Source organism: Cynocephalus volans, chromosome 16, assembly GCF_027409185.1.
Source record: "Cynocephalus volans isolate mCynVol1 chromosome 16, mCynVol1.pri, whole genome shotgun sequence".
Classification (NCBI taxonomy): Eukaryota; Metazoa; Chordata; class Mammalia; order Dermoptera; family Cynocephalidae; genus Cynocephalus; species Cynocephalus volans.
Genome location: NC_084475.1, coordinates 44,586,786 through 44,611,372, shown reverse-complemented (window position 1 = coordinate 44,611,372; position 24,587 = coordinate 44,586,786). Strand labels below are relative to the sequence as shown.

Below are 24,587 nucleotides of genomic sequence, written 5' to 3'. Positions count from 1 at the left end.
ATCCCTCCCCTCTAGACACAAACCTTGGAGCAGAGCAGCTGAACATCTCTTTGGAGGATTTTATTAGGGAGAAAGGACTTCCCAGTGGTGGATTTATCCAGATGTGTCAAGTGTAACCAAACCTTAAAGGGTGCTGCTGTGAGTTTCTTCCACTCCTGGGTTTGCACTTATTTCTAAGGTGTACAGGAAGTTTCACTGGTGGATTGTAAAGTGGGAAGGGCCTTTTGCCGGGATAATCAGCTGATGCTGTAGCACTTAGCTTTATCTGGTTGCACCTCAGAGCTCAGTTTCTTCCAGAATCTACAGTTATGACCATCACTGCACCCAAAGTTGTGAAAGGTACATAGTAGTTTAAGGTATCTGTTCTGCTCTCGAAAAAATTATATTTTTTAAGCTTACATTTTAGGAGACAAAATTAACTCCTATGAAATAATTCTATAGGGAACTGGGCAAAGAGAATGTCAGGAAACTCCAGTCCAGGCATTATGATAGATAGACTCTGGTATCAGACTGCCTGAATTTGAATCCTGGCTCAGCCAAGCTCCAGCAGTGAGATTTGGGGCAGTTCACGTGACCACTCTGCTTCAGTTTCCTCATTTGTAAAACGGGTATAATAAGAGTACCTCTGTCAGTGTCACCGTGAAGTTAATGGACTTAAAACATGTGAAAGTCTGAGAACAGTGCCTGACACTTGGTAAGAATGAGCAAATGCTAGCACTTAGTTTTTCATCTGTAATTCTGTGTCACAAGAATGTTCTTTCTATTCCTTGAAATTTCCTTTTTAGGTTTCTCACTTGATGTCAGAACAGCACCCCAAATCACCAGGCCTCTGGCAGCTATCAGTGCAGTTCTTTTTCTAGCTGTTGCAAGGACAAAGCAGCAGAGCTGGCCTTTGGACTCAACAATGCTGCACTACAGCTTGTTGGCTGTTTTACATTGGGGCACAAAGTTCACCGTTTCATGCCTCGATTTCTTCATCTGAAATGGGACAACACTACTTACCATAAAGGATTGTCGTGAGATCATGAGGGGTCCTCACCACCAGTCGCTGTGAATCTGACCTTGTTTGGAAATACGGTCTTTGCAGATGTGGCCAAGTTTAGAAGAGGTCATTAGGATGGACTCTAATTCAATATGACTGGTGTCCTTAAGAGGGAAATTTGGACACAGACATATACACAGAGGAAAACACCATGTAAAGACGTAGACACAGAGGGAAGACAACTGTGTGAAGATGGAGGCAGAGACTGGATTTATGCAGCCACAAGCCTGGGGTCACCAGAAGCTGGAATAGGAAAGGAAGGATTCTCCTCTAGAGCCGCCAGAGAGAGCCTGGCCTGGCCAACACCTTGATTTTAGACTTTTAGTTTCCAGAACTGTAAGAGAATTAATTTCTGTGTTCTTAAGCTATTCAGCTTGTGGTACTTTGTTAAGTTCCCCCAGGAAACTAATACAAAGATTATGTATACGATGCACTCATAACAGTGTGTGCCATAAAGCAGGTGCTCAAAAGTAGTTATTCTGAAGGCTGCAGCACAGTGAATACAGGCCCTGTATCTGCTAATGAGGAGCTAGCTTAATGGACCAAAGGAGCAAAGGAGAGGGCTAAATTATTTAGTATGCACATGGATCCTTTAGATACACGTGTTTAATGGTAGCTGCTCTGCTTATTCAGAGCTCTTGTGTCTCACAGTAGAGTGGAGCCCATGTGGGCCTTAAACCACTAGAGGGCATTTGAAGGACATGAGATCAATAGATGCTGACCTCCTGTGGTCAACCAAAGGCCACACATTCCGTATGACCCACTGTGCAAAAGTAGGAAGTAAATGATTTAGGCAATGAATTTGTGTATTGGTTTCTTTTGTCCAGTAGGTAGTCAGGTGGCTGAGTTAGGGATTCTGAGCAGGTAGAGTGTAAACATGTCAGCATGGGTCCTGTCTTACTTGGCAGTTGATAGCCATTTTTCCATCTGTGTAAGAATAAGCAGGACAAAGATCTCTGGAAGTACAGAAATAACTTTAAAACAACTAAAGAGAAGAGTAAGTGACAGATTAAAGCCCAGTTATGCTCTCAATAAAACCAAACAAGGCTATTAAAATAGGAAACCTGTAGACTGGACACCTACCGTTTGCACTTTGGGAAGGTCCAAAGTAGAGATCTTAGACTAGAATCCTATTTAATGATCCATGTGATTCCAAATCTGACAAGGGATTAGGGGATGGATGGGGAAGGCAAAATCCACAGAGGTGAGGTTGGGATTAGAGATTCAATTCTGTCTCTTTCTCAGTGATTGACATTCTGGCCGACCCTAGACAATTCACCTAACCTGTCTGGGTCATTGTTTCCCAGTGTATAAAACAGGAATAATACCAGTCATCAGATCAATTTTCAAAAGTTCATTCAGGTCCCCTAATGAAACATGCATTATAAACACAAATTGGAATTATACCTGAGAGTGCTTTCTACTCTGAGGGAGCCAGAGGGCTTTTCTGTCTTTGAAACTTCAATTATGAAAGTTAGAATCTTATGCACTTGTCAGAAGTGGATAAAAATTTATTTATAATATGAACCACATAAGAGCAGGTTAATAATGCTCAGAATCTAAAAATGGGGTACTACTCAAGTGAATAAATTACCTGGAACCTGGAGATTTAGAGTCTAGTCCTCACTTTTTCACTAATTAACCCTGGAGCCTTCAACAAGTCATCTCACCTCCCTGAGCCTTAGCCAAAAAATGACGTGGATGGATTAGAAAAGTTTTTTCCACACTTCAATCATTCTCTTTACAGTTTGTTCCATATCCAAGAGCTGTTTATATTATTATCAACTTATTTATTTTTTTATTTATGTTTTATCTATTTCTTTAAATCATTGAACCATTTTAATGTAAATGAGTACTGCCCACTCTAACCTTGTTCTAAACATTAATATCCATAACATTTCAGGTTTGCTGTGCTATATATATATGTGTGTGTTTTGATTACACATTAAAGGAAAAATAAAACTATTAGAAAAAATATTCTTTACTTGTACACCACCTAACAGTCATCTCAAGTACCGTAGTTAGCACATGCACCAACTTGGGGAAAAAAAATATTGGCCTAGTTTATCTTGAATGATTCTTCAAAAGCTATGAGAATATGAAAGAAAAGTATGTGTAAAAGAAATAGAAAGGCAGTTGATGGTTTTAATAACATTGGACCTATGACAAAGCAGAGAAGCTATAACTTTTTCCCCTACCAGATACATTAATGCCTGATTCTGTTAGGTCAGAAAAAGATTAGCAAAAGCTATGTCAAATGGATATTGATGGGAGAATGTTGGGAGAAAATGTCTTTTAAAGAATATTCACTTAAAAGAATAGATCCTTAAGGCTGGAGAGCAACTCATTCTACAAAGCCAGGATTTGTGTTGACTGTTGCCTAGAGTGTTGTAGAAAATAAGGGTAAACTAGAAAGCATTTAAGTCAAAATAGTTTATTTTTTCTCTCTATTTAGTGGGTGGGTAGGTACCATCAGTCCTGTAGTTGTTTGTTCATTTAATTAGTAGTGTTTTGAGCATTGACAATATTCCAGGCCCTGTTCTAGACAACAACGATACATCTATGAACATAGTCCTTAGTCTTAAAGAGCTTGCTCTGCTTTAGGCTGTGATATCAAGGGTGACTTTGGGAGACTGCATACTGCAGCCAGAAGGACTCTGGGCCTGGAGATAAAAGATCTGTCTTTAAGAACCACCTCTGCGTATTCACAGCTGTGAGATCCGTACCAAGTCATTGGACTTTTCTGAGTCTTCATCTCTCCACCTTTAAGTGGGACTAACAATATTTCACAGACATGGTCAAATTGATAGGATGTATATGAAATGACCTAGCATTATCCAAATGGCAAATGCTGCTTGAATGTTAGTTGGATTTGAATCTGAGAATCACAGCATTAGAAAGGAATAAAGAGACAGTCTAGCTGGTTTTTTTTCTCAGAAACAGAGCTGGAAGCCACAAGAAATTTAAGCTGAGGGACACAATATAGAGGCTTGGGCTGTTGCCCCAAAGCAAGATTTTTACTGCTTAGTGACACAGTTTAATTTCAAATAAGGTGATTCTATACTCAGACAGAGTTATAATCAAATGTAACAATATATGACCATCTAAAGATATTCTAAAGCTAATTTATAAGGGTTTAGCAATAATCTTTCACATTGGCTAATCATTTCCATCACTCCTTAATTTTAGGGTAAAAAAATTCTATATTACCCTATGTTAGGATTTTTCAAATTACTGACATGTTTGCCACCATTATTATATTTCTTAATACATGGCATGACCAGGTTGGACAATGACATTTCCACTTTTCTATTTCAAGTAGGGCTATAGTCAACTCAACCTAAGACCTGGGCAAAAAGGGACCCTGCCCTGGGGCATGCATTTTGGAGGGCCCTCCTCTGGCCCTTCTCTAGCTGCATTGTTCTCCCTGGGGAAAGGAGTCCAGGGGCTAAAAGGAAAAATCTACTGGAGCCCTAGATTCTCATTTTACACCACACTCCTAGTGCCTGGAACCTTGGAGTTCCCTGCCCAAATTGTTCTAGCATTTGAAGTCCTCTTTCCAGGCTTTCTTTATTAGGTCTCTCTTCTTAGGGTAGATAATACTGCTGGCGTGCACAAGCCTAGAGAGTGGGTAGAGGTAGTGATGGCAGACAGAGCTTGCATGGGCATGTTAGAGTGTCCATGCACATGCAAAGGGCTGTTCACAGCACAGCACAGAACGGGGTGGTGGGGTGCATAGGGCAGGGTAGAACAGGGTAGAAGGGGTTAGGCAGTGGGGTTTTTATTTCTACTCTCTCCCCAGGCCCTGCAAATGTTACAGGTGGACCTGACTTCGCTCTTGATGGGTATCTAGTTTGTTTCTTCTTCCTGCTTTCCTGATGGCTTCCTTTTGGCCATTCCCTACTCTCCGGCACAGTCATGGAGGGCTGATCAGGAGCAGAGAGTAGAGGTTAAACTTAGATCAAATCATTCTTCTAGTTGGGGAGTAACTAATGATCTTTGCAACTTGCAAGCAGACTTGATAAAATGTTTCCTAGAATCACATCTTAAATATGAAGAGACCTCAAGGGTCATCTCTCAAGTCCATGATGGTAAGAACAGTGCAGGCTGGAAGACACAAGGACAGATGGCTAAATAAACACACGATTTATCTAAAATTTTATCTTAGCCCTTTTCACAAACTTGTTAGTCTTCAAGGTATGTGATCATTAGCCAACTGTACTACAATGTAATTTGTTCTTGGACCAAAGTTACTTGATGTTATATATTTTTGGAATCATTTTTTCAGTCACTACATAGTAAAGGAGCTAGTGACTATTTTGTACCTTGCAGACTATTCTGATATAAAATTGATCAAGAATTATAATGTCTCTGACTCTAGGGCTGGCCAGTTAGTTCATTTGGTTAGACTGCCACCTTGTAACACCAAGGTTGGGATCCACATACTGGCTAGCCGTTAAAAAAAAAAAATAATAAAAAAATAATGTCTCTGACTCTAAAGCACTTCAAACAGCCTAGTTATTTATTCATTTAATTAATAATATTTTTGAGTGCTATGACTACATTTTTCCCCCTAAAAAGTCCTACCTGTCCTGCATCTCATTTCTTCTGTGCTCTATACTTTGCCCAGGCTAGTATGATATGCTCATCAAGGATATAATGTCAATGACCAATAAAGACTTAATGGCTCCTGTCTCCAGCAGCATTATTATACCTATCTATCTTCAATACCCAACCTGAAAAAGTTAGCATTTTTGAATTTTCAGACAGAAAGGCAAATCTAGAAAGGGAGATAACAATGTAACCCTCAAGTTTTTGGAATTGTTTCAGACATAGAAGCTTGAAGGAAAACATTTGGGGTGGCCAATAAAATCCACTCTTTTTCATCAGAAAACAAAGCCAGAAAAGACAGAGACCCCATTGCACTGTCGTTGGGTCAGTTAGCTATACAGAACAAACAGGCGCTCTGACTGGACGGTGGGGTCTGTGATGCCCAGGAATTGCAGAGCATGTGATGAGAAAGAGGCAAACCAAGAGAAGAGGAAGTTCTGCAAGAAAAATCAACAGCAACACTGACAGCTGCAGTCAGGGTAGATGCAGCACAGAAATCATACTCAGTGACAGGGACAGCATAGAGTGCACGGGCTCGCCACAGGTGGAGAAAGAAAGAGCCAGTATCGAAGAGAAGATAAAAGATGTGTATGGTGCAGAGGGAAGAATGAGGTGCTCCTGTCTCAATACTGGAGCCCTCCAGAGCACAGACGAGCTCCACTCTGTGTAGGAGGAGGAAACATTTGCATCTCAATATAGGGACCTAGGACACGAGTTCTTAAACATTTCTTTCTGTGATATATGTGATAGATGACATTCCCAGGCACAATTCCTGGGGCCTGTCACTTCCCTCTCACCTTTTCAGAAAGCACGTTAGAATCTGCAAAAGAGTAACGTTCATTTCCACGTGGTAGGAAGGATCCTGTCCTCCTAGGGCACAGCACTTACCATAGCTAGGAGCAACAAGAGACAGCATTCGATAAGGCAATTCAAGGCTGAGAAGGACTCGGGGATTCTTTAAACACAACACAGAGGAGGCCCAGGTTGGGCCTGAGGACTGTCAGCTCTATACAAAGATCCAATCTGTCACTCTCCATCTCTGTCTCTCTCTCTCTCTCTCTCTCTCACACACACACACACACACACACACACACACACACACACACACACACACACACACCCCTCTTGAACGGAAGTGGACACAAGGACCTGTCTGCTGACCTGTGTTGGCTAGAGGGGAGAGAAGAGGAATGCAATAGTTCTCTGAGTGCCTGTGGAGATGTGGCAGGAAAACAGAGCACTATCCATAGGGGAGGGTTTTCCTACCGTGATCAGGTGGAGGCAGCCATGTGGGGAGGTCCCCAAGACTCAGACAGCAGTGTCTATGCCTATTGAGTAGGTGAGCAGGGACAAAACACATTGCATTGTGGACCCTCCACAAGATATAACCCAAAGGGAAAGGCAAGAACTTTGATAACATTCCTCTGAATTATCAGGGTGTGTGTGACCTGCTAACAGTGAGGTCACTTGTTAATACACTTTGCCATCCCTACTCTCCACTATGATGGGCATAATTCTAAATTACAAAGGGATGATATTGAATCTAAACTGCTTTTTATCTGAAAAAGCAAATCACAAACATAAGCATTTTTTCTTGTTAATACATTATCTATGACCCATCTCATAACTGTGAGGACCCTTCTGCATGTCACTACCGAGTTGGGTAGGATTGTAATAGAGTAATTTGCTCAGAATGATGTTAGGACTGAGAAAAGATAATGATCAGAAACTGTCAAGCTTTTTTGTGGATTCTGTGCCATGGGAAACTGTGGGGCAGCACCACTTAGTGAACATGCCTGAGTGAGAATGCTGTCCATTACATGAGAATAAAAAAAGTTATGTGGACACTCCTTTCTATGACACAATGCTTTTCAAAAGGCTAAATTTCTTATTTGATTTTTGAAAGGTGGGTCTTGGCATGTCAAACTGAAACAGAGCAGTAGAAAATTAGATCAAATTTTAGCCAACGGTTAATAATTCCTGTTTTAGGAAGTGCATTTCTGAGCACAGATGAGCTTCTGATCAGTTTTATGCTGATTGCCTTGGTTTCATTGGTGACGCCTGCATGTTTCACTCCTAGTTAGGTGCTAAAAAATGAAGTCACTCTCATTTTAACCAGGCTAATAACATGCTGACAGTTCTTACATGGGCAAATATTGTAATTTTATATAAATTAAAGTCATTAGACATATTTCATCATTCTAAGTGGTTTTATTGATGTTACACATAGATTTCAGGGTACAAGCTAATATCTACTTTCACTCAATCTTTCGTCTCTCCTTCACTCGAGGTCAGACTTGTATCACGGTCTAATAGCTCTCCCAGCTATTTTTGATTTTCTTCCCATTTACTCTCACTTTACCAATAAAATCCTTATATGTTCATCCAATATTGGCACCTATTTGAGTGGACTAGGATTAACACCAACAAAGAAACCTATGTGTGCTTTGGAATAAATAATCTTGAGCTCAAATGTTTGGAAATGATGAGGCATATATATGCATAATATCCAACAAAAATGTATGCTACACATACTATCTATGGACGAATGAGAGTTGATTAGCATATGCTCACATGTTATCTTGTTTGAGCAGAAGGGAAGGTGTCATGATATCAGACCCACAAATAAAGAATGATGTGGGGGATAGTTATAAGAAACATGAATCTTATTGGATGTAAGCACCTCATTACATCATAATACAAAAGTACTTCAGTAAGTTTGTGAGAAGTAGAATTAAAAGATACTATGAATCTTTCCATGAACTTTTTGAGGTACCCATGTATTGAGAACAAATAACTAGAAAAACATAAAGTATGAGCCATGGTTCCAGGAACTTTGAGGGCAGAGTCCATCCTGGTCATAGCACACTGATAGGAGAGTAAAAGAGAGGAGCACGAAAAGGCTGGTTACATCTGAATCCAAAGAACTGCTAGTTGGTGCAAGTGTGATACCACAAATGCATCTCTAGGAACCTTGCCTGGGCAGTAGATGTACTGCAGTGACTTTAAAAAGAAATAAACATTTTATTTTACATTTAGATTTACACAGCTATTGCGAAGCTAGTACAGAGAGTTCATCTATTCCTTACATCCAGTTTCCTCTATTATCAATACCTCACCTTAGAATGGTAGCTTGGTCATTGAACCAATATTGATACACTATTACTCCCCAAATTCCATACTTTATTCAGATTTCCTGAGTTTTTACATAATGCCCATTTTCTGTTCGAAGATCCCATCCAGGATACCACCACCTTTTGTAGTCATGTCCCCTAAGGCTCCTCGTGGCTGTGACAGTTTCTCAGATGTCCCTTTTTCTGACGATCTTGATAATTTTGAGGAGTACTGGTTAGGTATTTTGTAGGATGCCCCTCCATTGGGACTCATCTGATGCTTTTCTCATGATTATAATGGGGTAATCAGGTAATATATTTTGGGGAAGAAGACTCAGGGGCCAGTCTCATCATCATATCCACAGCAGGCACTATCCATATGACTTATCTGTCACTGTGGACTTTGATCACTTGGCTGAGGCAGTGTTTGTCAGGTGTCCCCAATGTAAAGTGATTCTTTATATTTTTCTCTCTTTCTATACCGTATACTCTTTGGAAGGAAGACAGTAAGCACAATTCATACTTAAGAAGTAGGGAGTTAGGCTCCCCCTCCACTAGCATGAAGAATTTACATAATTTATTTGGAATTCTTCTGTACAAGAAAGTTCTCTTCTTCCTCATTTATTTATTCACTAAGTATAGACTCATAGATATTTATTTTATTCTTCAGGTAATAATCTAATAATTCTTCATTTTCTTGCTCCCACTGTTGCAGCTTTGGCCATTGGTGGCTCTTTTGGCTGTTGCCTGCATCTCTTTGACATACCCCCATCATTGTGGTTTTTTTGTTTTTTGGGTTTTTTGTTTCGTTTGAGCATTTTCTTACTTTCTGGCACTACAAGATGCTTCAGGCTCATCTTATATATGTCCTTCCTCAGTCCTAGACTCAGTCATTTCTCCACAGAACCCTGGTTCTTCTATTGGAGAATGGTATTATAAACCAAGATCTGGGTGCCAGGCACTGCAGCTTGTTTAAAGTTCTGAGCTGTCTACTCTGCAGCACACCTATACCAATGAGACCTAGCATATTAGGGGTGCTGCAATTATAGACAATAATTTTAATGCCCTGACAGATGAAAGGATCCACATAAAACTCAGAAGACAATGATTCCAGAGGCAGTGAACCCCTCCTGGCAGAAAGGTGCTCCAGCTTTTGAGTTACTCAGGTCTTTAGCAGAAATCTAGCTCCATTACACCACCTACAAGCTGTTACACCTGCATAAGATTTGTGTGACATTAATGAAAAGGAATCAACAATCTGAACAGCTGAAATCAAAGAATTTGTCAAGCAGCTAGACTCTAGGGCTATGACTGGTATTTGGTCTCTGTTGAGTTTCACACCTCAGTCTTCAGTAGAGGCAGGAAATTAATGATGCTGAAATCCATCGGCTCTAGAGCCCTCTCAGCCTCATTTCAAAGCCCATCTTCTCCCCTTACCAGCCCTGAGGACCTCTCTGTGCTTTAGTCATCCTGGCTGTACAGCAGGGACAATGGTAGTACCCACTTTGTACCTGTGGCTTTGAGGATTAAATGGGTTAATATATGTAAATGGATTAAAACACTCACTGACATCTAAGTGCTATGTAAGGCTTTACTGTTAAAATTCCAACATCTACCTCTATGTATCTATAGCTTAGTTATCAGCACTTTACAGTAATGACCCAGAAGAAACAAGAGATAGAAATGGTAAGTTTCACCTAAAGTTTAAGATGACATGGAAGTATCAGTATTTTTAGGAGGATTTTAAAGTTCAAAAATCCTCCCAAGGATGGTAAGGATCCAGTGCTTATAGGGTTAATAGTGAGTGGTCTGGAAAAATGCGGTGGTCCAGAAGAACTTTCCCCAGGGTTACAGATGGCCAGGCCTTCATTGTACTCTAGGTTTAGTAGGAAAACTTTATATATGGGCTTGTTAAAATTTACTGTGGCAGATGGTAAAATCTTAGGGTAACAGGGAGAGCGTCAAGGAGGCCAAGAGAGGCCAATAGTAGTGACCGCTAGTAGTGAAGAGGAGAAGAAAACCAGTATTTTTCTCTCAGAAAATCAGGTTTTGAAATTTTCCCTTTGGTGTGTGGATGTGTGTATTAGTCTCCTAGGACTGCCATGACAAAATACTATAGACTGGGTGGCTTAAAGTATAGAAATTTATTTTCTCACAGATCTGGAGGCTGGAAGTCTAAGATCAAGGTGCTATTAGAGTTGGTTCTAGTGAGGACCCTCTTCCTGGGTGTTGACAGCTGCCTTCTTGCTATGTCTTCCCATGGCCTTTTCTCCACCTGTGTAGAGAGAAAGTGAGATCTCTGGTGTCTCTGCCTCTTCTTAGTAGGACACCAGTCCTGTTGAACAAGGGCCCCACCCTCATGACTTCATTTGATATTAATTACCTCCTTAATGGTCCTATTTCAAGCACAGTCACATTGGGGGATAGGGCCTCAACATATGAATTGAGGGGACACAATTCAGTCCATAACTGTGTGTATGGTTTGATTGTTCTTGGTATTTGAGCAGAATTTCCCTGTCAATTGTTACAATGTTTATTTTCTTAAAGGACAAATTGATTCTGGATTAGCCTTTCAAAATTAGCTCTTCTTATATAGATTAGGAGAAAACAGCATAAGAAAAGAAGAGAAAGTCCTAAAAAAAAACTAGCAGGAAAATAGAAATACCTTAAACTGAACTCTCTATGACTTGATACCTCACAAAGAAATTGGTATGCTGATCTCAGGAAATACTGAAGTCAAACTGAGTATTTTTCATATAATCTCATTGGAAATATATTTGCATAGATGTATTCAAACAAGAAATGAACCACTTGCCAATGCTGTCCTGGCCAAGGAATAAGTAAAAAGCAGGAAATTGGCCTCAAAAGAATTAATTCCACCTTGTGTGGCTGGTCTATTTTTGTTAGGATTATAGGAACATTCATTTTTAGGAGGATAGACCAAATATATTTAGCAGAATCACAGAAGATTTGGGGACCATGAGCCTTTAGCTGACATTAGAGCTATACCTAGGGAATTGTAACTGTCTTAAAAGGCTTCAAGGTGTTTTTTCATCTTTTTCTAAGGCTATGCTATAAAAAGATTAGTTTTTAATCAGAATATTCTATAAAGTCCATCCACAACCAAAGGGCTGTACAGTCAGGCTAGAGGTTACAGTCACTTAAATTTCATTTGATATATTTAGAATATTTTTCTCAAGTTACTCATTAAACAAGCTTGTTGAGTACTTACTATGTTCAAGGAACAGCACTAGACACTGTGAAGACAAAAGATTTTGTAAGGCTCTGTGTTATACTTCAATGTCTTACAATCTATTTGGGAAGATGGTACATGTATACAAACAATGATAATAAAAATAACCGAGTAGCTAACATTTATCTAGCACTTGCTATATGCTAAACATTTTCCCTATATTATTCCATTTAATCTACTCAACAACTCTAGGAGGTAGGTTCTATTATCACACTCACTTTGCAAATGTAGAAACAAAGCTCAGAGAGATTCCACAACATGCCAAAGTCACATAGCAGGAAGCAGAGAAACTAGGATTTGAATCTGTGCTGTCTAATGCAAAAAAGCCTGATCCTTCAACCACTGGACTATGTGAAAAGTGTCCAAGGTCGGTTTAAGCTGGAGATGATTGGGATTTTAGGGAAGGATGTGATCAGGTGGTTAAATAGAGAAAGGCTTGGGATGGACACGTAGAAATGTTGAACATGTTCTCAGAGGGAAGAAATGGGTGCAGGCAAAGAGTGTCAACAATGCACAAAGGCAGGAAATTGCAAAGCAGATTCCAGAGATGATGTATTCAAGGATCATCTTTCATGCTAATAGGGTGGATTTGGGTCAGATTCTGGGGGGTAGCAGAAGCTAAGCTGATGAGTTTGAAAATTATCACAGAGGTGTTAATAAATTAAAGCTTTGAGTAGGTGAGTGTATGAAGAAGGAATCCTTGAGAACCATACCCTAATAGGCAAAAATCGATGAAAGATGGGTAGAAACTAAACATGAGCTCCGTGATTCTCAAGCCTAGCTGCATAGCAGAATCACTTGGGGAGTTAAGAAAAAATGCCAATGTCAGGGCTCCACCCCAGCCCAATTTAATCAGAATCTTTGAGGTTGGGACCAGATACAAATTTTTTTAAAAAGTTTTTCCAGGTGATTCTAATGTGCAACCAGGGTTGAGAATTATTGCAGGGTTAGATTATTGCAGTCGTGCAGCATATAGTGAGTTTTTAAGCTAGGATGATAGTGGGCGAAACAACCAAATGGAGGAGGCATTTTGGAGGTAAAGGAGGAAGTGATAGCTGTGATATTTGGGGAGAAATTATGACAAGTAAGAAGAAAAGAATGGAAACAAAGATGTTAAAGATTCTCTGACAAATTGTAAGAGGTTGAATTCAGGATATGGAACTTTAAACTGGCCAAGTTTTCCATCTTAGGTATGTTAAGATTCAGGCAAGAGTGGGAAGTTTTGGGGGAGTTAAATGTTCAGGACCAGGTCAAAGGAAAACGATGAGGCTTGGAGATATAGACTGGGAATTATCAGCACATGGAATGTACTAGAAATTATGACAAGAGACAAGATTTTGGACAGGGACCACAGACACACACAAAAGAGGGTAGGACTTTGGGAGGTGCTCACCTTTAAGGGCAATAAAGTAAAGAAAGAAAACAAAAAGAACAACACAAAATGCAGATTCAGGGATTTGCATCAGAGAGGAAAGAGCTCAATCAGATTGTGATGAAGATAAAGAAATACTGAAAGGGGTGGACAGCAGCAGCAAACACTAGGAAATGGGACGATACAACCTACTTGGCCCAGCGACCTCAACATGCACCAACAGCAGGGTCGCTGCAGCTGTTTGTGCCTTCCTACCTGGGGCTCACGAGCGCATGATTTCACTTGCTGTGAATGCAATCTGGTCTCTCCACTTGATGAGAAAAGAAAAACACTTTAAGTATGTGTCTCCACAAAGGAGCTTATTAAATAGGTTGAAAGTTTCCAGAACAGTTTGGAAGAAATAATACAGAGCAGAAACCAAGAAAGAGGAGTTTTTCAAGAGGCAGAAGGTAATTAAAATTGGTGTCAACAAGACGGCAAGTGAAAAACAGTGACACAGAGAAGAAACTGAAGGGGAGGAAAAACATCATTTCTAGAGATAGACAATAGACTTGAACCTTGATGATTTTATACCTTGTGAAACAGTTCCGTCCCTGCTCCATCATCAGACGACGATGGGGAGGATGCGGCTTCTAGTAGGTTTGAGGAATCCTGAAGAGAATCTCATCCAAATGCAGGAAAGGTGAGTTGCAGAATCTACAAGCCAATAGGATGGTCATCAAGCTGTAGGAACATCTGATACTGGCTTTTTAGTTGTGTTCACATTCTTCAAGGGAAAAAAAAGGAAAAGGAAAAGAAAAAGCAGCTGTCACAAGGAAGTAGCATGAGTTCCCTAAGGGCATGTTGAAAAAAAAAAAAACTTTACTTCCTTTTCTGATGTTACTTGACTTGCAGACCAGAGCAGTGACATAAAGTGTATCTGACAAGGTCTTTCATGATATGCTTGTGACCAACATGGGAAATGTTAGATGATGAGACATTAGGTGGATTCATAGCTGGATAAATGCTTATAAAGATCACCTGGCCAGGAGCAAAACACCTGGATTCTGGTCCCAACTCTGTTGCTTAGTGGCACCTTTGACCCTAAGGGAGGTTACATGCTCTCTGAGTTTCATCTCTAAAATGGGTCTAATAGCAGCTGCGTTTTGTAGTACACAAAGGTGAATGAGCATCAAACAAGGCAATATGTGGGAACAGGCTTTGTGATGTGCAAAGTCTAATACCGTCAGGGACTGTTATTATTGATGCTTACTGTAGGCAGATTACCAAAGATGTCCTTGACTTGATCCCCAGAACCTATGAATATGCTGTGTTACACAGCAAGGGGGAATTAAGGCTGCAGATGGAGTTAAGTTTGCTGAACATCTGACTTGAAAGAAAATTATCTGTGATTATCCAGGGCCCTATGTAATCACAAAGTTTTTTAAATGGGAAAGAGGGAAGCAGAAGAGTCAGAACCACAAAGATGACATTGTGACTCTAGCAGCTGTTGCTGCTTTGAAAATGGAGGGGACACACGCCAGGCAATGCAGGCGGCCTCTAAAAGCTGGAAAGGCAAGAAAATGGACTCTCTCCTACAGCCTCCAGAAAGAATGCAGCCCTGCCAACACCTTCATTTTAGTCTCAGTGATACTCATTTTGGAGTTCTTACCTCCAGAACAATAAGGTAATAAATTTGTGTTGTGAGAAATCACTGAGTTTTGGATAAGTTGTTCAGCAGCAATAGGAAAATAATACAATGCATTTGAACATGTTTCTCTAATGATGTTTCAGAATTCTGTGCTCCTGGTCCTATTCTGTACAAAGTTCCTACTAACAATTTATATGAAGTCATAGAAAGCATGCTTCTGTAATTTGCGTGTAATACAAAACTGGAAAGGATAGCATAAATATTGCTTAAATCCTAATAATTTTAAAAGATCTTTGTCAATCAAATCAAGATAGAGTTTCAAAGGGAGATGTAAACTTTTACTTTCAGGTTCCAAGTATAAATTGTACAAGTGCAGAATGAAGAAATCAAAAGTTGTGCAAAACAACACATGAATTTTTACTTATTACAGAGTCATAATGATTACAAAGTTGTAACAAATCAACAGAGACTGATGAAAAGCTAATGCAATTCAAGGCTGCATTGAGAGGGTCTGGGCAAAGAAATGACGACCACTTTTTTTGGACTCTAACAGGTGAGTCATATACGGGATACAGTTTTCTTTTTTGGACACCACATAATTGACTAATTGCATATTTTCAAAGTAAAGGGACCAATAAGGTATGGAGTCAGTACCAATGCCAGGGCTTCATCAGTGACATAGAATCAGCTACTTAAAAACAGAGATTTCTGGTCCTCAACGTAGAAATACTAAATCAGAATCTCTGAAGATAGGACAAAGAATGTATATTTTGTATTTTTAACAAGTGCCCCACGTGATTCTGATGCACAGACGTGTCTGGTGTATGGGACCCAGGTCAGATAAGGAAATGGTGAAGCTACTGAGATGAAAGACAGGCATAGATCCTGAAATCTCAGATAGAGAAGTCCTCATGATTGTCTTCAAATATTTGAAGGGCTAAATAGGACTGCCCTCTGGAGTTATACAGAATAAACAAGAGTAGAAGTCAGAGGCCAACAGAAATTCCCAGCAATGAACATGTATATATGTGTGTGTTTGTACCATGTTACCCCAGCCCAAAGGTTAAAAACGATATTCAAGTAGCTGTAACAAAATAGTATTTCTATGGAGACATCCCAGCCTGATGTGTGGGGATTCCAAGCCCCCCTCCACCAAGTGCTTCTGGGAGTCTCCAGTGGGTGTCACACAGGTCCTTGAGAACTAGCTCTAGTTCTCTAACTTCCATAATACATGGATCATTTTATGTCTCGGGCTGACTACTGCTAATGTCACCAAAGATGCCACTGTACCCTCATCATCCAAAGCACAACCCCACTGTGAAGTCCCTGCCACAGAGACTTGTCCTCTTCAGCCTCTTGGCTTTCGATGAGTATGGTTTCCCTTACTGCTCAGCCTGCTGGGTCCACCTGAGGCTAAATGTGATTCAACAATTACTCCAATTAGGGAAAGTTCATGTCAACTCATACCACTGTCTGGTATACAGACATGTGCTGTCAACATTTTATAGATATTTTAGTGAAGTACCTCTTGTTGTTCTCTCTCCCCTTCCGTCTCCCTCTCCCTCCCTCCCCTGTCCCTCCATCCATTCCTTCCTTCATTCCTTCCTTCCTTCCTTCCTTTAACTCACTCTACAGTCCTTCTCCCCAGGAATTTAGCAATAACCAAAATTAACTCCAATGAGCTTAAAAAGAAAGTAGGGGGCCGAGCCCGTGGCGCACTCCGGAGAGTGCGGCGCTGGGAGCGCTGCGAGGCTCCCGCTGCGGGTTCGGATCCTATATAGGAATGGCCGGTGCACTCACGGGCTGAGTGCCGGTCACGAAAAAGACAAAAAAAAAAAAAAAAAAAAAAGAAAGTAGGAAATTTATTGTACAGGTGCAGGGGTGTGTCGAGGCAGATATTCAAGCCTTACCAGGGATTACATCAGGAAACTGCAACAGTGTCAGGAACTAAGGCATCAACTCTCACTATTTCTGGAGCCATGGACCTCTCTTTTAGAAATTTGTTTCATGCTTCTTTCTGAGACCAGCTTTCCTTGCTTCTGTGTGTACAGTCAGAGAATGGCTGCAGGAGCTCACATTGACTGAGTATTCAATGAATATTATAGTATCCTCTATGTGCTATTTAAAATTTTCCAGAAGAGAGAATCTAATTGGCCCATTTGGGGTCAGGTGTCTTACCCCTAGTCCATCTGTGGCCATAGATCATGTGGTCCATTGCTTTATTAGCAGACATTGGAAGTAGAATTTTAGGAAGTAGTGTGAACAGTACTTTGGATGAAGAACATTTTTAGGAGAAAGAGACATGAGCTGAGGAGGCATCAGAAGAGGTGTTTGCTTCACTAATGCTGGACCCAGTTCAAATACTCCTACTTTCTTCTCTTCAGATGAATTACTCCCAGGAGGCTCCGGAGACCCTTAAGTGAGTAGATTTCTGTTGTGCTGCCCAACTGGTCACCCCAAGATATGCTCAACCATGCGTGCATCTCAGCATAAACTAGGTTCATTCTCAATCTAAGATTTTTTTTGGTGGCTGGCCAATATAGGCATGGAACCTTGGACCTTGGTGTTATCAGCACCATGCTCCCCACCTGAGCTAACCAGCAGCCTAAGATCTGTTTTACAAACAATTATAACGAGATGAGCTTCCTGTCCCAGGTAGTATTAATAGGAGGAAGGATCACATATAAGAAATAGTAGAAAACACACATCCTTGGCCTGATATGTTAAACAAAGTAGTTTTTAAAGTTATCGGTAACCTAAGTTTAGAGGTAATGCAAATTGACTTGCCAGCCGACTAACAGGTGCATTGTCACATTCTTATCCAACTCATCTACAGGTTTGTCTACAGGCTTAAGTAGCTACAAAATCAACCTACACTCCAAATTTGACAGTTGTTTTAAAAAAAATATTCCTAACATGAATACAGAGTCATTTTCTTTGCAAGGAGATGGAGAACACATGGGGTTAATAGTTGTAAATTAGGAATTTATCAGTTGTAAGGGTTTCCTTGTGTTCTTTCTACCAAATGTTGTGGGGAATTTTAAGAATGATTTTCCAGGTCATCAAACTAATTACTTTCAGTATTTCTTAAAGAACAAATGTGGTAAGAAAAACTAGCGAGGATAGTACAGTCAAGGGGCTGGCTACCCTGAGTACAAAGCAGATGTCCAGCGATGTATTTGGGGCAGTGGATGAGGTGTTTGCTAAGTGGGCATCATTGAGATTTCAGGTCCATTTGGCAACTTCGTTTTTGGTTTTGGCAATTCCGTTGTAATTGTGTTTCATGCTGAAGACAAGTCTTGAATCTTGATTTTGAAGTTTTTAGTAAATGCACTGTGTCTTCCGTGTGTCAAAGCTTTTTCCCTTTTTTATTTTCTCCAGTTTCACAGAGTATGAGCACTCGCTGATTATACACTGAAAGCAAGTGGTGTCAGTAGCACAGGAGCTGTTGATCTGCAGGTCCCTTGGCTGCATGTTTATACTGGAGATTCCTGAGTTCTCACATCACTGCGCTCTAATCCCGTGGAAAACTGGGAACCTTTCTTACTATGGGAATCATTATAGTAAGACATGTGACTTCCTCACAAAATTTACTCCCATTTCTCCCCCCCCGGGAAAAAAATTAATTATCTAGTAACTAAATATACAGACAAGGAAGTGTCATGATATACTAGGAAGAACATGGGTCTTCAAAACAGACAGATGTCAGTTTGAAGACCAACTTGATCCCTTGCTCTTTGGACCTTGTTCAAATGGGAATAATAACATTGACCTCAGCAAAGTCTTAGAAAAATTACATGATAAAATGTAGGCATAAAGCATGCGTAATAAATGTTATTTCTCTTCCTCTTCCATTGCCTCGAAGGTTGTGAAGAGGATTGAATAGGAGGATTAAGTAGGTCTGGATATCAGATGGCAGATGTGGAGACCCTGGGGACCTGAATGGAAAAAAGAGAAAGGAAAACAGGTGACCACCAGCAGTTTGGGGAAAGGGTTGGAGAACACACGGCTGGGGTTTTAGGTCTTTCTTCACCCACTTTGCAATTCTAATCAGGTTTTTGTCTTAGCAAGTACATAGTCCACGATTCTTACTTAAATTTTTGTTACATTTTTTTTCTCTTTTTTAAAATAATTTTTAATTTAATTTTATTTTTTTAATTTAATTTTATTTTGTCAATATACAATGTGGTTGTGGCCCATTACCAAAGCCTCCTGCCCTCCCCCCTTGCTCCCCTCCCTCCCCCCTCTCTCCCCTCCCTCCCAACAACCTCATATCTGTTCGTTTGTCATATCAACTTCAAGGAATTGTAACTGTTGTGTCTTCTTCCCCGCCCCCCCGTTTATTTGTGTATTTATTTATTTATTTTTAGCTCCCACAAATAAGTGAGAACATGTGATATTTCTCTTTCTGTGCCTGACTCGTTTCACTTAATATAATTCTCTCTAGGTCCATCCATGTCACAGCAAATGGCAGTATTTCATTCTTTTTTATAGCTGAGTAGTATTCCATTGTGTAGCTATACGACATTTTCCATATCCACTCATCTGATGAAGGACATTTGGGCTGGTTCCAAATCTTAGCTATTGTAAATAGTGCTGCAGTGAACATTGGGGAACAGGTATACCTTCAACTTGATGATTTCCATTCTTTTGGGTATATTCCCAGCAGTGGGATTGCTGGGTCATATGGTAAATCTACCTGCAATTGTTTGAGGAACCTCCATACCATTTTTCATAGAGGCTGCACCATTTTGCAGTCCCACCAACAATGTATGAGAGTTCCTTTTTCTCCGCAACCTTGCCAGCATTTATCATTCACAGTCTTTTGGATATTAACCATCCTAACTGGAGTGAGATAGGATCTCAGTGTGGTTCTGATTTGCATTTCCCGAATGCTGACTGATGTTGAGCAGTTTTTCATGTGTCTGTTGGTCATTCATATATCTTCTGTTGAGAAATGCCTATTCAACTCTTTTGCCCATTTTTTAATTGGGTTACTTGTTTTTTTGTTGGAAAGTTCTTTCAGTTCCTTGTATATACTGTATATTAATCCTTTGTAAGATGTATATTTTGCAAATATTTTCTCCCACTCTGTTGGTTGTCTTTTAACTCTGTTAATTGTTTCTTTTGCTGTGCAGAAGCTTTTTAGTTTGATATAATCCTATTTATTTATTTTTCCTTTGGTTGCCCATGCTTTTGGGGTCGTATTAATGAAGTCTTTGCTCAGTCCTACTTCGTGAAGTGTTTCTCCTATGTTTTCTTTAAGAAATTTTATTGTTTCAGGGTGTATATTTAATTCTTTAATACATTTTGAGTTAATTTTAGTATATGGTGAGAGGTATGGGTCTAATTTCTTTCACCTGCATATGGATATCCAGTTATCCCAGCACCATTTGCTGAAGAGGCAATCTCTTCCCCAGTTTATAGGCTTGGTGTCTTTATCAAAGATTGGATGGCTGTAGGTGTGTGGGTTGATTTCTGGATTCTCTATTCTATTCCATTGATCAGTGTGTCTGTTTTTATGCCAGTACCGTGCTGTTTTGTAGTGTAGTTTAAGGTCAGGTAGTGTTATGCCTCCAGCTTTATTTTTTTTTGCTCAGAATTGCTTTGGCTATGCATGGTCTTTTGTTATTCCATATAAATGTCTGTATAGATTTTTCCATTTCTGAGAAAAATGTCTTTGGAATTTTGATGGGGATTGCATTGAATTTGTATATCACTTTGGGTAGTATGGACATTTTCACTATGTTGATTCTTCCAATCCAAGAGCATAGGATATCTTTCCATCTTCCTGTGTCCTCTATAATTTCTCTCAGCAGTGGTTTGTAGTTCTCATTATAGAGATTTTTTACATCCTTGGTTAACTCAATTCCTAGGTATTTTATTTTTTTGGTGGCTATTGACAATGGGCCACCTTTCTTGATTTCTCTTTCTGCATGTTCACTATTGGAGAATAGAAATGCTACTGATTTTTGTGTGTTGATTTTGTATCCTGCAACTTTGCTGAAATCATTTATGAAATCCAAGAGGTTTTTTTGTAGAGGCTTTAGGATATTCGATATATAGGACCATGTCAGATGCAAACAGGGACAGTTTGAGTTCATCTTTTCCAATCTGGATGCCCTTTATTTCCTTCTCTTCTCTGATTGCTCTGGCTTGTACTTCCAACACTATGTTGAATAGGAGTGGTGAGAGTGGGCATCCTTGTCTAGTTCCTGTTCTTAAAGAGAAAGCTTTCCACTTTTCCCCATTCAGGATGATATTGGCAGTGTGTTTATCATATATGGCTTTAATTATGTTGAGATACTTTTCATCTATACCTAATTTGTAGACAGTCTTTATCATGAATGAGTGTTGAATTTTATCAAATGTTTTTTCAGCATCTATAGAGATGATCATATGGTCCTTGTGTTTGATTTTATTGATATGGTGTATCACATTTATTGATTTGCATATGTTGAACCAACCTTGCATCCCTGGGATGAATCCCACTTGATCATGGTGTATAATTTTGCATATGTGTTGTGGTATTCTGTTAGTTAGTATTTTATTGAGGACTTATGCATCTATATTCATCAAGGATATTGGCCTGTAGTTTTCTTTTTTAGTTGTATCTTTACCTGGTTTTGGTATCAGGGTGATGTTTGCTTCATAGAATGAGTTTGGGAGAATTGCTTCTGTTTCAATCTTTTGGAATAGTTTGTAGAGAATTGGGGTCAATTCCTCTTTGAATGTTTGGTAGAATACTGCTGTGAATCCATCTGGTCCTGGGCTTTCCTTTGTTGGGATCCTTCTGATAACAGCTTCAATCTCTTTTATTGTTATTGGTCTGTTCTGATTTTCTACACCTTCTTGGTTCAGTTTTGGTAGTTTGGTGTGTGTCCAGAAATTTATCCATTTCCTCCAGATTTTCAAATTTGTGGGCATATAGTTGTTTATAGTAGTCTCTAATGATTCCTTGTATTTCAGAGGTATCAGTTGTAATATAACCTTTTTCATTTCTAATTTTTGTTATTTGGGTCTTCTCTCTTCTTTTTTTAGTTAGCCATGCTAATGGTTTATCAATTTTATTTATCTTTTCAAAAAACCAACTTTTTGATTCATTGATCTTTTGTATTGTTTTTTGGGTTTCAATTTCATTAAGTTCTGCTCTGATCTTAATGATTTCTTTCTGTCTGCTAACTTTGGATGTGGATTGTTCTTGTTTTTCTAGTTCTTTAATGTGAAGTATTAGGTTGTTCATTTGCCATCTTTCCATTCTTCTGAAGTAAGCATTTAATGCAATAAATTTCCCCCTTAGTACTGCTTTTGCAGTATCCCAGAGGCTTTGGTTTGATGTATCATTGTTTTCATTATTTTCATTACATTTTTTGATTTTCTGTTTGATTTCTTCTTGGACCCATATGTCATTAAATAGAATGCTGTTTAATTTCCATGTGTTTGTATAGTTTCCAGAATTTTGTTTGTTACTGATTTCTAATTTTAATCCATTGTGGTCTGAAAAAATACATGGGATAATTCCAATTTTTTTGAATTTGTTGAGACTTGATTTGTGACCTAACATGTGATCTATCCTGGAGAATGATGCATGTGCTGATGAGAAGAATGAATATTCTGAGGTTGTTGGATGGTCTAGAGTGTTGTTTAGATCTTGTGTTTCTCTGCTGATTCTTTGCCTAGATGATCTGTCCAACATTGGCAGTGCGGTGTTCAGGTCCTCTGCTATTATGTTATTAGTGTCTATTTCCTTCTTTAGGTCTAATAGAGTTCGTTTTATAAATCTGGCTGTTCCAACATTGGGTGTGTATATATTTATGATTGTTATGTCTTCTTGATGGATCAATCCTTTTGTCATTATGTAGTGGCCCTTATTATCCCTTTTTATGGTTTTTAGTTTAAAGTCTATTTTATCAGATATAAGAATAGCTAGTAAAGCTCATTTTTCATTTCTGTTTGCATGGTAAATCTTTTTCCATCCTTTCACTCTTAGTCTATTTGAGTCTTTATAGGTGAGGTGGGTCTTTTGAAGGCAGCATATAGGTGGATCCTCGTTTTTAATCCAGTCAGCCAGTCTGCGTCTTTTGATTTGGGAATTTACATTAAGAGTTGTTATTGAAAAGTGTTGATTTACTCCTAGCATTTTATTGATTTTTCTTTGGATGTCTTAAGTGTCTTTTGTTCCTTTCTTTCTGATTTACTGTTTGTCTTCTGGATTTGTTGGTTCCTTGGGTTGTAGATAAACTTTTTTTTTCTCTCTTCATTGTTAGCATTTATATTTTACTAGTGAGTTTTGATTTTTCTTGAGTGTTTATGGCAGTGGTAGTTATTTTTCAGTTACCAAACCCAGTACTCCCTTGAGATTTTCCTGTAAGGGTGGTCGTGTGGTAGTGAAGTCCTGAAGTTTTTGCTTGTCTGAGGAATATACTATTTGCCCTTCATTTTGGAAGGATAGCCTTGTGGGGTAGAGTATTATTGGCTGGCAATCTCTAACTTTTAGTATTTTGAATATATCATCCCATTCCTTTCTGGCTTTTAGGGTTTGTGATGAAAAGTCTGATGTTAGTCTGATTGGGGCTCCCTTATAGGTGATTTGATGCTTCACTCTTGCAGCTTTTAAGATTCTCTTTTTGTCTTTGAATTTTGCCAATTTGACTATAACATGTCTTGGAGAAGACCTTTTTGGGTTGAATATGTTTGGGGATCTCTGAGCTTCCTGAATCTGAAGATCTGTTTCTTTTCCTATACCTGGGAAGTTTTCTACCACTCTTTTGTTGAATATGTTTTCAATGCAATCTCCTTTTTCCTCCCCTTCTGGAAAACCCATGACTCGGATATTTGAGCGGTTAAGGTTGTCTGCTGTCCCTCTTAGATTTTCTTCAATGTTTTTAATTCTTTTTTTTTTTTTTTATCTGCCTGTGTTATTTCAAACAGCCCATCTTCAAGGTCAGAAGTTCTCTCTTCTACTTCTGCAAGCCTGCTGGTTAAACTCTCTGTTGTGTTTTTTATTTGTTTGAATGAATTCTTCAGCTCAGCAAGCTCTGCTACATTCTTTTTCAGGGCATTGATTTCCTTATACATTTCTTCTTTCAGGTCCTGTATGCTTTTCCTCATTTCATTGTGTTGTCTAGCTGAGTTTTCTTGTATCTCATTTAGTTTCCTTAGAATTATCACTCAAAATTCCTTGTCAGATATTTCAAGGGCTTCCTGTTCTATATGATCTAGAGCTTGAGAGTTATTACCCTTTGGTGGTATACTTTCTTGATTTTTCATATTTCTGGTATCTTTCCTTTGATATTTAGTCATTGTGGCAGGGGATTTCACAGTCCACTGGTTTGACACTATTGTCTGGCTAGGATGCTGCTGGGGCTGCCAATTTGGCACTGCTTCCTCAGTGTCTGTTTGGTTGCCCATTGGTGCCTTGGGTCTTGGGCATCTCTGGGAAGGCACCTCTCTGGTCAGCATGCACTTGGCTGGGCTGCGGATGGAGTCCAGCAGTGGTGAGGCCTACCTGCTCGGCCACATGCTGGCACCACTGGGTGTGTGGTCTCCGCAGATCTCGGGCCTCT

At 39.4% G+C, this 24,587-nt stretch overlaps 1 pseudogene; it reads left to right on the top strand.

Annotated features, from left to right (window-relative positions):
- Window positions 1-14,005: 14,005 nt before the first annotated feature.
- The window catches only part of LOC134364518 (uncharacterized), a 191,895-nt pseudogene continuing 181,313 nt past the window's right edge, over window positions 14,006-24,587 (top strand).